This window comes from Bison bison, unplaced genomic scaffold (genome assembly GCF_000754665.1).
Source record: "Bison bison bison isolate TAMUID 2011002044 unplaced genomic scaffold, Bison_UMD1.0 scf7180017864453, whole genome shotgun sequence".
Taxonomy (NCBI): Eukaryota; Metazoa; Chordata; class Mammalia; order Artiodactyla; family Bovidae; genus Bison; species Bison bison.
The window spans coordinates 1,051,877-1,063,178 of NW_011495015.1; the positions used below are offsets into that span (position 1 = coordinate 1,051,877).

Below are 11,302 nucleotides of genomic sequence, written 5' to 3' on the forward strand. Positions count from 1 at the left end.
TAATGTCTCTGCTTTTCAATATGCTATCTAGGTTGTCATAACTTTCCTTCCAAGGAGTAAGTGTTTTTTAATTTCATGGCTGCAATCACCATCTGCAGTGCTTTTGGAGCCCCCCAAAATAAAGTCTGACACTGTTTCCACTGTTTCTCCATCTATTTGCCGTGGAGTGATGGGATTGGATGCCATGATCTTAGTTTTCTGAATGTTGAGCTTTAAGCCAATTTTTTCACTCTCCTCCTTCACTTTCATCAAGAGGCTTTTGAGTTCCTCTTCACTTTCTGCCGTAAGGGTGGTGTCGTCTGCATATCTGAGGTTATTAATATTTCTCCTGGCAATCTTGATTCCAGCTTGTGCTTCTTCCAGCCCAGCGTTTCTCATGACATACTCTGCATATAAGTTAAATAAGCAGAGTGACAATATACAGCCTTGACGTACTCCTTTTCCTATTTGGAACCAGTCTGTTGTTCACTCTAGTGTAAAAATGAATTCCAAATGTAGAAAATTTGTATATTTAAGAATTGAAAAGATTTTACTAGCAAATACAGTTATTTAGTATTTATGATCATGTACATATGTGTGTGTCAGTAGTAGAAGATGATTGTGGTGATGAAAACTTTTCCAAGGAAGTCAGAAAATCCAGATACCATTAGAAAAGGGTAAATAAATTTACTTCCAAGAGAATAAAACTTCTCTATGTCAAAAAGACTTTACAGAAACTAAAAGAAAAACCAAAAAAAGAGAAAATATTAATAGTTTGAAAAATTAGCATGTAAGTATTAACATAAGAGTCACATGTAAATATTAATACTAAGATGAAGAGGGTTTCTAAAAAACAATTAGAATATGCTAAGGATGTACCTAGACATCTTGAAAAAAAATGAAACAAAATCTAAAAATTATGAAACTAAAGGAAAAATGGGAAGGCAAATGCCATAACCGCATTCTACTGGATTATTTGACAAGTAAAGTAGACCCGCATGCTTCACAAAATAGGAGGGGGCACTGCTGGCTTTGGTGCAGCCTCGTGCATGCTAAGTCAGTCAGTCATATCCAACTCTTTGTGACCCCATGGACTGTAGCCCGCCAGGCTCCTCTGTCCATGGGATTCTCCAGGCAAGAATACTGGAGTGGGTTGCCATTCCCTTCTCCAGCGGATATTCCTGACCCTGGCATCTAACCCACGTCTCTTGCATCTCCTGCATTGACAGGCAGGTTCTTTACCACAAGTGCCACCTGGGAAGCCCGCCCTCAGCCTCTTAGTTTATCCTTTAAGAGTGAGAATGAAGATGTGGTTATAATAGGATTTCATAGCAGCTTTTATTCATTCCCATCACCCCCATGATCAAGGCCTATTTTGCTCACCATCCAATTATATTTTCATTCTAATTCCACTCAAATAGATACAAACATCAGGGCTTTCCAAGTCTCATGGGAGTCCTGTGGCGGCGGATTTCAGTGAACTCTGTCTGCCTTAAAAATAGAAGTACCATCAGAGGAGCAGCTTGCTCTCCCAAAGCCATAGCAGTGGAGCAGGACAAGGTTTAAGGCCACTTCCAGGGACAGATGATGTTGGGAACTCGTCATGCACAAAAGTCTCCTGAGACTGAAGGTAACACAGGTGAGAAAGAGAGAAGGGAAGGCATTAGGGACCGTGAACTACCGGCTGCCTCCCAGGTCACTTCACGGAGGCTGCGCACGCCGAGCCACACCCCAGAGACTAACCGAGAGCAGAGCACACCAACCAGACCCGGGCCGAGAACTACATCAAGTCCTCAGAGGAGTGACCCTCTGTTTCTCATCCCACAGAATTCCTTCCTCACCCAGGAGGCTGATAGCTATTTTCACAGGGCTGTCCATGAGAGGAAAATAAATTGGATCATGACTCATCTGCTACAGTACCATCTTCCTAGGTCACTCCTCTTGATCCTGGAAATAACAACATACAAAGAGAAATAAATTTAAGGCAAAAATTGATCAGGGTTAATGAGGTTAATTGTATATAGAGAAGATGAATGGTTTACTAGGAAGATGCTGTGACTCTGGCTCTTATTAAAGCTGTGGTGCAAGGACTACAAAGTCATCATTGTTCTGTGCCACCTATTGGTTCAGAATCTTCTGCTTTAAGTAATCGGACCTTGGCTGTGGTTTTTTTTGTATTTGCTTGTCTCTCCAGGTGTTGGTGGGGGTTTGCCCTTTGACCTCACTATTACGATGCATCTACCGAGATTCATTGATTTTAAGTGTGTTCATCTTTTTTTCTGTTGGGGCGAAATGGGGTGACAAACTCCAAGCTCTTGTTGGTGAAACTAGAAATGGGAATTAAGCTTTGAATGTTTTCAATATTGAAATATTCAATTTCAATATTTCAATACTTGAATGAGAGGAAGGGAGGGAGGGGAGGAGAGTGGGTTGAGTAGCAAAGAATTCCCAAATCTCAGGGGCTGAAAGCTGCAAAGGTGTACAATGAACCTCCAGGATATTGTTGTGAAGAGCAGGGCAGACTTTTTCCCACAAAAGCAACGATAAAATGGAGAAGCATTGCAGGACTCTAGAAAATGACCAAAGGCATACAAAAATTGAGAAACTTTTCTTCAAGAACAACTGAACCTTGATAAGAACAATGGGAGTCTGGCATCTTAGCCAAGGGGCTGCCACCATGCCTTCCATCCCCACCTCCCTCCAGACCATGGGTCTAGGATGTTGGTCCAGGACTGGGAAAGGCAGGTAGTGAGGATGCTCAGTTTCTTTGCTGGAGGGGTTAACTTGGTTTAGGTGGGGAACAAGGAGACACTCCTTCCCTAGGTGTTCAGTTTAAGGATGGAGGTGGCAAATGACCAGGGAAGGGAATGTCTCAGATGGCTTGATCTGAGATTCCAGGTGGGATGGGAATAAACCTGTAGAATGTTAACAGAGTAACCCAGAGTATAATAAATGGCCATCCTGGGTCTTGAAAAGATCCCACATTTCTGGGGGGTGTTTCATTTGCTTTAATCTCATTAAAAAGCCTATAAAATGAAACTCACCCTAAGTTTGCAAGAGAGCAAAGATTCCAAACCAGGCACGGGTGATTAAAAAAAAAAAACAAAAAACACAGTATTTTCTTCACTGTTTCCTGTTATCTGAAGTAAGTAAGTTCGATGTTTAGGAAAAAAATTATTTTGGGTTAAGAAGCCATCAGTTAACGTACAAAAGCAAGAATGGCTTTTGGAATTCCAGAAGGAATTTATTGAGCAGATTCCATCTTTTTTGGAAAACTAGAGTTGAGTTGAGTTGAGTTGAGTTCAGTTCAGTTCAATCGCTCAGTCGTGTCCGACTCTTTGCGACCCTATGAATCGCAGCACACCAGGCCTCCCTGTCCATCACCAACTCCTGGAGTTCACCCAGACTCACGTCCATCGAGTTAATACTCCTAATTTATTGAGCTTTAGACAGGAGAAGGCAGTGGCACCCCACTCCAGTACTCTTGCTTGGAAAATCCATGGACACGAGGAGCCTGGTAAGCTGCAGTCCATGGGGTCGCTAAGAGTCGGTTACGACTGAGCGACTTCACTTTCACTTTTCACTTTCATGCATTGGAGAAGGAAATGGCAACCCACTCCAGTGTTCTTGCCTGGAGAATCCCAGGGACTGGGGAGCCTGGTGGGCTGCTGTCTATGGGGTCGCACAGAGTCGGACACGACTGAAGCGACTTAGCAGCAGCAGACAGGAAAAAGCTATTTACACTGTTGTTCATTTTCTTTGCACAACTCTGTTACTTTAAAGGAACCCTTCTGTGATTGTTTTTCTAAAAAAGTCCCACTCCAAGCACTCCTTGTCTTAGATGGGTGTGACTAATTTACATTTTTGGAGCTCTGAGGTGTAGGGAGTGGAGTGCATTCTGAATTTCCCATTGATTTAATTGCTCTGGGCATGTGCATTCCATATGTTTCATGTTAAATACTCACAGAGCTCTGCACTTCATCAAATGAAACCATGAGGCAGTTGGCAACCAGAATGATGATTGGAATGGGAGAATTAGGCAAATAAGGGTGAGAGAGCTGGTGTGATGATATCAAATATCCAAAAGCCACAAGAATTTTAATTACTTTCAAAACACTGCACAGACTTCTTAGAAAACATGAAGCGGAGGTTTATTTAGTTACATCTCTTATGCAGCACTGCTTAGCCAATAAGGTTTCCTTGGATGAGAAACAGTTTCATGTATTGTAAATGGCTGCTTCTTTATAAAAAAATTCAAGTATGGTTGATGGTTTTTTGTTGTTGTTTAGTTGCTAAGTCATGTCCGACTCTTTTGTGACCCCATGGATTGTAGCCCACCAGGCTACTCTGTCCATGGGATTTCCAGGCAAGAATACTGGAGTGGGTTGCCATTTCCTTCTCCAGGGGATCTTCCTGATCCAGGGATCTAACCCATGTCTCCTGTCTTAGCAGGCAGATTCTTTTTCCACTGAGCCACCAGGGAAGTCCTATAGTTGATTTACCATGTTGCATAATTTCTGCTGTACAACAAAGTGACTCAGTTACACATACATATTCTTTTTCATATTCTTCTTCATTACAGTTTATCACAGGATGTTGAATATAGTTCTCTGTGCTGTGTTGTAGGTCCTTGGTTTTTATCCATCCTATGTATACTAGTTTGCATCTGCTAATCCCAAACTCCCAATTCACCATTCCTATTCGCCCCGTCCCCCTTGGCAGTCTCGTCTGTTCTCTGTATCTGAGTCTGTTTCTATTTCGTGGACAAGTTCAGAAAACGGCTACTTCTAACGCAAGGGGCAATTTCTACGGAAATAGTCTGTTTCTAATGGAAAACCTGCTAAAGCGCAGGCTTGATTGGTAACTGAAATTGTTTTAAATTTACAACATCTTGCTCTTCTTATCGCAGTAAATGTATTATGACTTATTTTATCACTGTTTTCATCAAACTGACAAAAATGGACCTATTCCACTTCATGCTCCATTTTCCATCTTTTTTCTGGACTGTGTAAGTACAGTCCTTATGCGATACTCAGTCTGGTGTTGCAGTATTGCTGCTGCGGTCGTGCTGGCAGGAGCAGTACTCATACACAGTGGTGCCTGATAAGCAAAGAAAGCATCGTCTCTTTCCTCAGCAGGTTCAATTTAGACAATAAGCTAGTGAACAAATACAGAATAATTTCAAATCATGGGGAATTCTGAAAAAAATTCTGGAGGGTGATGGGGAGGAGCCAACAATATATGCTTATCAGGGAGACTCTCCGAAGGCTCATGACCTTCAGGGATGCGTCCTGAGGGATGGAGACAAGCCAGGCTCCACTGGGAAGATAGTCCTTGCTTTGTGTCTTGTATTTGATGTTACTTCCTACACTGAGTCGCTTACATCTTGGTCTATATGGTTACTTCTGAAAACCTCAGTCTTTATTCTGTAACAACAAGATTGTTAACTAATAACTCATTAACTCATCCATGACATGTTTGTAAATAAGAATTTCACATGATAACATACAAAAAGGACTTGCCATACAGGATGCATTGAATTATGCATTTCATATTAGTACGTTCTGTCCCTTTTCCTATTTAACCACACAAGGTCAGAAATAGTCATGCAGATTTATGAATAAATTGGTATCATCCAAAACCATCCACTAGTATCTGGGCAGACCTCACTTTGCAACTTTCCCTTGTGAATTCCTGTCTCTTTATCCCTTGGATTTTTTTTTTTCTCTAAATTCACCAGTCACTCTCAATTTTTCTTTCTTATTTTATTTGTGTAAAATAAACATCCACATTGTTCCTCTGGTTTTTTTCAACAAACCATGAGCAAAACCCAAATCCCAACCCACAAAAAACCACCAGCAAAACAATGGTAGATTCAGATGCAGACTTGTGTAGGCCGGGCGCCAAGGCTCTGAACCCTTCAGTAAGAGAGGGTTTTGAAGTTACAGGATTTCCATAATACTTACTTTCATAAAAATGGCCCAAATTAATAGCTTGATGGTAAATTGATGATAATCTAGTTCATATTTCTTTTTCAGCCTCTCCCACTCCCAAATTTATAAATTAGTACTTTTTATACAGGAGGATATTAACAGATGTACATCAAGGCTGTATTTTGTTACCCTGCTTATTTAACTTATATGCAGAGTACATCATGTGAAATGTGGGGGTGGATGAAGCACAAGCTGGAATCAAGATTGCAGGGAGAAATACCAATAACCTCAGATACGCAGATGACATCACCCTTATGGCAGAAAGCTAAGAGGAACTAAAGAGCCTCTTGATGAGAGTGAAAGAGAAGAGTGCAAAAGCTGGCTTAAAACTCAATATTCAAAAAACTAAGATCATGGCATCTGGTTCCATCATTTCATGGCAAATAGATGGGGAAACAATAGAAACAGTGATAGGCTTTACTTCCTTGGACTCCAAAATCACTGCAGATGGTGACTGCAGTCATGAAATTAAAAGACACTTTCTCCTCAGAAGAAAAGCTATGACCAGCCTAGACAACATATTAAAAAGCAGAGATATTACTTTCCCAACAAAGGTTGGTCTAGTCAAAGCTATGGTTTATCCAGTAGTCTTGTGTGGATGTGAGACTTGGACCATAAAGAAAGCTGAGCTGTGGTATTGGAGAAGACTCTTGAGCATCCCTTGGACAGCAAGGAGATCCAACCAGTCCATCCTAAAGGAGACCAGTCCTGAATATTCATTGGAAGGACTGATGCTGAAGCTGAAACTCCAATACTTTGGCCACCTGATGCGAAGAGTTGACTCATTGGAAAAGACCCTGATGTTGGGAAAGATTGAAGGCTGGAGGAGAAGGGGACAACAGAGGATGAGATGGTTGGATGGCATCATCAACTCAATAGACATAAGTTTGAGTAAGCTCCAGGAGTAGTTGATGGACAGGGAAGCCTGGCCTGCTGTAGTCCTTGGGTTTGCAAAGATTCAGACATGACTGAGAGACTGAACTGACTTCACATATACAAAATTTATAAGGTCTTTAGGTAGAGATGTTAGTGCCAATGCAGCATGGTTGTAATAGAAATATAATTTTTAAAAACCTGAAGAAGTTTTTTTTCTATAAAATTACTGGGTTGCTGGCCATTTGATCATCAAATGTGTTGGTCTGATTTTTACCACATTCCTTTTGTGGCATTTCATTGAGCTTTTGGATCTATGGGTTTACAATTTTCATGAAATTAGGAAAATTTTGAGACATTATTTTTTCAAATATTTCTTTCTGTGCTGTCTTCTACAGGGGCTGGAATTACACATGTATTAGAATGCCTGATGTTGGTCCACAGTTCACAGCTACTCTGTTTATTCACGGTATTTTTCTGTGTTTCATCGTTCTGGGCAGTTTTTGTTTCTAAGTCCTTTCTTCCATGGTGTCTAATCTACTGTTTATCTCATTCTGTGTATTTTTCATCCCAGGCAGTATATATTTTCTTTAACCTAGAATTTCAGTTGGGACTGTTTTATATCATGTTGTTGCTGTTCAGTCGCTAAGTCGTGTCCGACTCTTTGTGACCCCAGGGACTGCAGCATGCCAGGGTTCCCTGTCCTCTGATATCTTCCAGACTTTGCTCAAATTCATGTCAGTTGAGTTGGTGATGCCATCCAACCATCTCATCCTCTGCCATCCCCTTCTTCTCTTAACCTCAATCTTTCCCAGCATCAGGGTCTTTTCCAATGAAATGGTATCAGGTAGCAAAAGTATTGGAGCTCCAGCTTCAGCACCAGTCCTTCCAATGAATATATAGGATTGATTTCCTTTAGGATTGACTGGTTTCATCTCCTTGCTGTCCAAGGGACTCTCAAGAATCTTCTCCAGCTAAACAAAGGCATTTTTAAGTTTTCTCAACTCTCTGTTAACATTAAAAAAAAACAACCTATAAGAACAAAAAATACCCTAAGTTAATCATGGCCAAGAGGTTTATTCTAATTTCAGAGTACTCAGAATTTCCCTACTTGAAATATTTTTAATATTTACACATAAAAAATGTATGCAGTTAATTAATTTTTCTTTGTGTTGTTTACAGACCTCACACATGTGCCTGGAGTGGCTCTTTAGAAAGGATTTTACTGAGATGGTAAAATGGACAGTCTGCTAAAAATAGAGGGAAAAGTTTCTTAGAACTACAATTACTTTTCAAATAGATTAAATCTGTCAGTTACTTCAGTTTTATCTGGCAGTTAGAAGACTTTTTAATCCTGACCTTCCCCAAATTTCAAGACAGAATATAAGGAAAATTTAATTTTTAGCCAAATACCATGTTTACATATGCCACTTTGATTGAATAAAATTAGTGTTGTGCAAGAGTTGGATACGACTAAACAACAACAAATTAATAGACTTATATTTTTTTGGTTTCCTCTATAAAGCTCTTCTATTTCAAAGAGATTGAAAAATTTTTGACATTAGAGCCAATCTCAGGCAGGCTGAGGCTTGTTTCAATGCTGTTCATTATCAATATTTTCACAGACTGAAATATTTCAAAGAGCTTTAAATTTGTATGTGTACATTAATTGTTAGCGATTTGCTTCTGTATACTGGCTTCTGGTTCTGAAAGGACCAAGAGGTTGTTTATTGCTTTGAGATAAAGAATGTACCCTTCAGCAACTCAGAATCATTTTTCTACTATTATTTTGTGGAATTTTGCTTCAGAGTGCTCCAAAACTCCTTTCCATAAATTTTATTCTCTGACTTCTAAAGGGCGCAATACCAAAGGCATTTGTTATATGTTCTGACCTGCTATGGGCTTCCCTGGTGGCTCAGCGGTAAAAAATCCACCTGCCATGGAGAAGCCTCAGGAGACGTGAGTTCAATCCCTGGGTCGGGAACATACCCTGCAGGAGGGCGTAGCAACCCACTCCAGTGTTCTTGCCTGGAGAATCCCTTGGATAGAGGAGCCTGGTGGGCTACAATCCATGGGATCACAAACAGTTGGTCAGGACTGAAGCAATTTAGCATGCATGCATGCTAATCTGTTATAATTTCTTACAAAATGTATTACTGTTTGTTATTTTAGGGAGAGAGGCAGATTAGATAGAAAACATAACACTGTTTTCTACTTTTAAAGAAAGTCCTCACTTTTGAAGGCTTTATTGCATTTGTTACAACATTGCTTCTTTTTTATGCTTTGGTTGTTTTTTTTTTTTTTTTGGCAGCAAGACATGTGGAATCTAAATTCCCTGATCAGGGATCGAACCTAAACTTTCTGCATTGGAAGGTGAAGTCTTATCCACTGAACTGTCAGGGAAGTCCCAGCTCTGCTGTTCCTACAACGAAATCTTGGCCTTGGTGCTCCCCTCTGACTGTCTTTCAGCTTTAGGAGATGAGGGCTTCATCTTGTACCGCCACCGGGCCCCATCACATTCTGGTTTCTCTTCTCACTACTGTCTCCCTCCCCAGCACTAGGAAAACCTTCATCTTTTAACAGCTCTGGAGGCTCCCTTCCAACAGCAATAGCCCAGCAGTAAGTAGAGTCGGCAGAGGATCGACCTTGGGCCACGGCTGGACCATGCCTGACCAGCTCTGCTCAGAGAAACTGACTCTACATCTGTGCTCTGATTGCTACTGAAGGCCTGGCTCTGGCTGATAATCCATCTTGACAAATGTCATCCATTGCCTCAAATTCCTATTTTTCTAACCTTTCTGGTAAACGGCTGGACCCATTCTCGGCAGTATGTTGAAAAACCTATCAAGTTGAAGTGTGTTAAATTTAGGTCCCACCTGCAAAGCATCCTCCGCTGCTCAGATCCCCTCCTTGTTTGGCTGAGAGTAGTCTTTCTTTGTGCTCTTTGTCATTTTGTCGCTGTCACGGGCCATTTACACTACCCCAGGGCTCCAGCTTCATGAACTGCAGTAGCTGAATCAGAAACGCACGAAACATTTTAAATTCAGATGCTGGTTTCACTGTACATGGAAGAAAAACGTCTCCACTCCAACAGGTGATAGGCAGGTGAAGGAGGAACTGGGGCTAAGTGCACGGGACAGAGTACCTGTTTATAGCTGGCCATCTTCCTCTGTCCACAGCCCCATGAAGAGGGAGGGCTAGAGTCCCTCCGCGGGAGTGAAAGGGACCTTTACGGGCATTGGAGGCTCTGCTCTCTCGGGCCCTCCCACCGCCACCCATGGGTTCTACTTCTAGTGTTAGACGTGGACTTCGCTCTCTGCCCTCCCGGATCACATGTGTTCCACAAAGTCCTGCTTCATCTTTAGCAAGGTTGCAGGGCTTCACTTTGCCCTGACTCACCGAATCAACAGGATCTTTGAAATCCTTGTGGTTCTAAGAGAAACTGCATTTCTTGGACAAGCCAGCTGATCACTTTGAAACTGACAAAGGAGAAGTTGGGATTTTGGAGCTCACAGCCCTCTGGCCTCCCTTGCCAAGGGCCCCCTGTCTCCCCAGTTGTGTCAAAGTTACAAATGCTATTGGGCAGCCTGGAGGCATCCCTGGCTGTTCAATTCTTGCCCCTTGACCATAACTGCCTGACATGTGAACCGTGAAAAATCTGGCTTGAGTTTAGAAACCTTCCTCTGAGAAACATTCCTGGCTTTCTGAAGAACAGTCAGCAGTTCTTCAGAACTTAATATCATAGTCGACAAGATTAATTTATGCCATTAGGAATGTGTACCTGGCTGACTGTGATACACTTCCCTGGAAAAAATAATAGAATCAATATAAAATATTGGTACCGTCTGCTCTTTGACAGAGTGGCAACATGGGGCCAAATATTAGTAAAAATTATGTGCCTGCATCTGCGGCTTTCAGGGCAAAGGGTTTGAAAGACTCATCTTGAAAGTATGATATTTTCCCCTCCCTTCAGGATTTCTCCTCTGGGAAAGAACAGGAAAACCGGAGCCATTCAAGGGCTCTGAGGCCGCATAGTTTTAAGTGGACCCTGGCGGCCGCTGTGGCTCCGATGACCTCCTGCTTGGAGAGGCTCACAGACCAGCTCCTTGGGACTGGCCTGGGCTGCACACAGGAGGAAGGTTGCCGCCGTTTCAAATAGTTGTTGAAATCGTCTTCCCTCTCCGCTCATGACTACAGCAGGCAAAACCAAACAGTCCCTAAATCATCCACTTAAAACAACTGAAAAAAAAGATGCTGGACTGAATAAGAGGTCTTTATTCTCCCCTTTGCCAGAGACTTAAAATAAGAGACATAGGCTTATGCTTTCATCTTAGCTGTTATCTCAAAGAAGTTTAAGAAAGTATGACCCTCTTCTGTCACAAGATTTATGGTGGCAACAGGCAGGTGAACGTCTGACAAAGAGGCAGACTCTAGGGACTGATGTGAGAGGCATTGTG

At 41.8% G+C, this 11,302-nt stretch overlaps 1 long non-coding RNA gene across 2 annotated transcripts; it reads right to left on the reverse strand.

Moving 5' to 3' along the window:
• Positions 1-422: 422 nt before the first annotated feature.
• Positions 423-10,093, reverse strand: LOC105002454. 2 transcript variants are annotated; one of them, XR_826961.1, is made up of 5 exons: positions 9,991-10,093; positions 9,722-9,857; positions 1,821-1,926; positions 1,363-1,603; positions 423-716 (listed from the first exon to the last, which is right to left on the reverse strand). It is a non-coding gene; the product is annotated as an uncharacterized LOC105002454 (long non-coding RNA). The 2 variants fall into 2 exon arrangements; XR_826960.1 differs by lacking the exon at positions 423-716 and having other exon boundaries at positions 1,317-1,603.
• Between the last annotated feature and the right edge of the window lie 1,209 nt (positions 10,094-11,302).